Source organism: Miscanthus floridulus, chromosome 15 (genome assembly GCF_019320115.1).
Source record: "Miscanthus floridulus cultivar M001 chromosome 15, ASM1932011v1, whole genome shotgun sequence".
Lineage (NCBI taxonomy): Eukaryota > Viridiplantae > Streptophyta > Magnoliopsida > Poales > Poaceae > Miscanthus > Miscanthus floridulus.
In genome coordinates, this window is record NC_089594.1 from 46,911,096 (window position 1) to 46,914,661 (window position 3,566).

Genomic DNA, 3,566 nt, shown 5'->3' on the forward strand with positions numbered 1-3,566 from the left:
TAACTAGATCCTATTTGTCCTATATTCAGGGAGTGGACTACAAAGGACTCAACGGGAGTGTCAAATCAATGACCTACCACATGGCCCAGAATATAGGGTGCATCCATAGGTAAACAACGTATAAGCACCATGCTTACACAATATCGACCACTTTGGAGAGAGCGCTATGTGAACTTATGCTTAAACATAATGCTAATCTAACCATACTAAGCATATAATCAAAGTAGACGATGAACATGATAACTAGGAATATGATTAATACGAGAATCAATATAATAACAATTGTAGCAAACATGTAAAAGTAGTGAGAGATACAAAAGAGAGGGTGTACAAAGACTATACCAAGCTACACTCTTGACAAGATCGAGAATCCAAGCGAAGCTTGCCTCCCTCTAGACCTAGCCTAGATAGCTATGCCCTAGAATATGGAGCTTTGAGGATGATTAGGGTTTTTGTCTTCTCAAATGACTTGATCAGGGTTTCAATGCCTTAGGGGGGTGGCAGGGTCTAGTATATATAGGCCAGAGCGTCAATCCTGAGCGCTCGAATCAAATCGACTTGAGTGGATGGCGTAGATCCAACCTAGGAGGAGGTGGAGAACCGATGTAACAAGACAGAGGCTGATGGTGGGCTAGGGGGACCGGCTGGCCCCACCTATGGCCTCTCGCCCTCCGCAGCGATGTGGTGCCCTCTAGTGTCCTCTAGAACCTTCTAGAGTTGTTTATGCCACGATTAAGCGTGATTACTTCTGTCATATAGGTCCACCTTGCTAATTTTCTTGATAAACCCTGTAGAAAACACAGATTCACCAAAACTCATGGAATTTGTTAGTTTAAACCCCTAAATCTTTGTTGGTGATTACTTTCATGAACTTATACAAGTTATATTGACAGTGTATAATATAATGTTTGTTATCTACCATCAACACCAACTTGTCTATTGCTTGGATCACCGCTGTACCAGATATGATTTCAACCGGGAGGCCATTGGCATCCCCAGTGATGGGGCCCTAGTGGACTTCATCAGCAACAAGGAGGACTATTGGGAGCCCAATGTTGGTGGAGCAGAGGAGGACGCTACCCTAGACGACAAGGAGTTGGAGGGCACCGTGGTGGATGATGGACCTCCAGAGGAAGCCGTTGTGCCTCCCAGTCCTCCACCAAACACCTGATCAGCTTAGTGACAGTCACCTTAATCGGGCCCCATCATCCCTTGGTCCTCAATGAGTTCTTCACACTTGTGGATTGGGACTTGTAGCGGTCAGGCCCCGACTTGGTGATTGGCCTAGCATTAGTTAGGGTTTAGAATTTCCATCTGTAAATTTGTGTTTTAGCCAAGTTATCAATGGAAAAATCTTTTATCAGTCCATTATTGAATTTTAATGTTTACACATTGTCTGCAAAGCAATAGGCCAATGATGCTTTATGTTCTAAAGAATTGGTGATTGAACAAGTTGGTCTACCTGTCCTGAGCTGGTCGGGCTTTTAGCAAATTCTTGTTTGTTAACCAAAAAGTATCAATGATTTGACCAAGAACATGACGTATCTGTTAGGCATGTGGTTAGAGTAATCATGAGCCACTTCCTAATTTTGACACGAACCTTCATAGACGAACTCAGTCTTTTGTATCTATGATCCTGTTATGAAAATAGTTAGACATTAGCTCTACTTAAGACACTTTACTGGTAATGTTGAATACATTATCGCTTCACTATCGTCTGGCAGGTCTAATTTATTTTGTTCGTGATTTTCCTTCTCAGTGTTGCCATTTTCCACTTACACGTAGATTGTGGGTTTAGAGTAGATGAGACTCGAGTGGTCTTCCATACTGTATTCCCTAGCGATTATGTGTGTTTGAATGTTTTAGCTTTGTATGATCGAGAAAATTTTAGACTAGTGAATATGTATATAGTAGCCCCTGACTCTTTATCTGAATTGATATTCAGGTGTAGAATAAAGACTAGTAGATGAAAATTTTAAACATTGTAGCTTCCCTACTCTTTATGTGAAGATTTGACCAAAATTCTAGATAAAGAGCAATTAGCTATTTGAATAACTATCATTAAATTAAACAAGATAGCCCCCGAGCATTTCTGTAGCTGAAAGGGCTAGCACAACACTACTGGCAGGCTCCAAATTATGAGGGGAAGGATATGAAACCATATATATTGAAGAAAAATTGACTGAACAACACAAAACATGATTAGAACTTATCTTAAGCATAGAAACGCCATAGTTGATCCATATTCCACGTATTTGGGAGCATGTCACCGTCGATTTTAGCCAACCTGTAAGCCCCTGGGCGGGCTATTTCAACCACAATATATGGTCCCTGCAAGGAGAAGATAGTTTTGTTTTGTCCTTTATACACTAGCCCTTTTTTAGTACTAAATCCCTGATGCTTAGAGCTCAATTATCCACATGCTGGTTGTGATATTTCCAAAGGGATTGCTGATATCGCTGTACTCAGTAAGCGGCTCTATCACACTTTTCCTTGAGTAGCATTAGGTCATTATAATGACGCTCAGGCTCTTCTTCTTTAGAAAACATTAATACTCATGGTGACTTAAGTCGTATGTCTAGGTGGAGTACTACTTCGGTGCCATACACAAGAAAAAATGGGGTTTCGCCTGTAGCTCGGCTAGATGTCGTGCGCATTGACCATAACACTGTCAGGACTTCTTGTGGCCACTTTTTGTCATTGGCTTTGAGCCTATAAAAAATTTGGGTCTTAATCCCTAGCAGTATTATACCATTTACACGTTCGACATTTTCATTGCTCATCGGATGTTTTACTAAAGACTGATGATGTTTTATTCCGTAGGCAACACAACCGATGATGTTTTATTCCATAGGCAACACAAAAAATTTCAAACTTCTTAATTATAAATTGTGTGCCATTGTTTGATATTAATCGGTTAGGTACACCAAAATGCATTACTATGCCATGCAAGAATTTGATAGTGTTTTCCTTGGTGATTCGCCCGACCAGCTCTGCTTTGACCCATTTAGTAAAAGTGTCGATGGCAACAATCAGGAACTTGTATCCTCCTTGGGCCTTTGGAAAAGGTCCTAATATATCGATACCCCATGTGGCGAATGGCTAGGATAGTGGAATAGTGTTTAATGCTTGAGCCATCTAGTGTATTTGCTTTTGCAAAAAAATTAGCATGATTCGCAAGTCCTGACTAGGTCGGCAGCATCTTGAAGAGCTGTTGGCCAATAAATCCCTTGTTGAAAAGCTTTACCAACCAAGCCGATGAGAGATATGGGACCCATGGATTCCTCCATGGATGTCATGGAGCAAACTAATGCCCTTGACCTGTGTGATGCATTTGAGAAGAACCCCATGACGACCCCATTTGTAGAGGATATTGTGCGACTGGTTCGTTCCATATCTGCACCATCGACTAGGGTAGCCTGGTTTGAGAGGTATGCCCAGATTAGATCCATCTAGTTCTCCCTATTTCCAACTAGAGTGCCAACACAAGCCATATCGCCAAGCATAGACTTCCCAAGGAATTCACTAAGTATTGCCTCGTCGCTTGATGGATCAAGCGTGGGGTT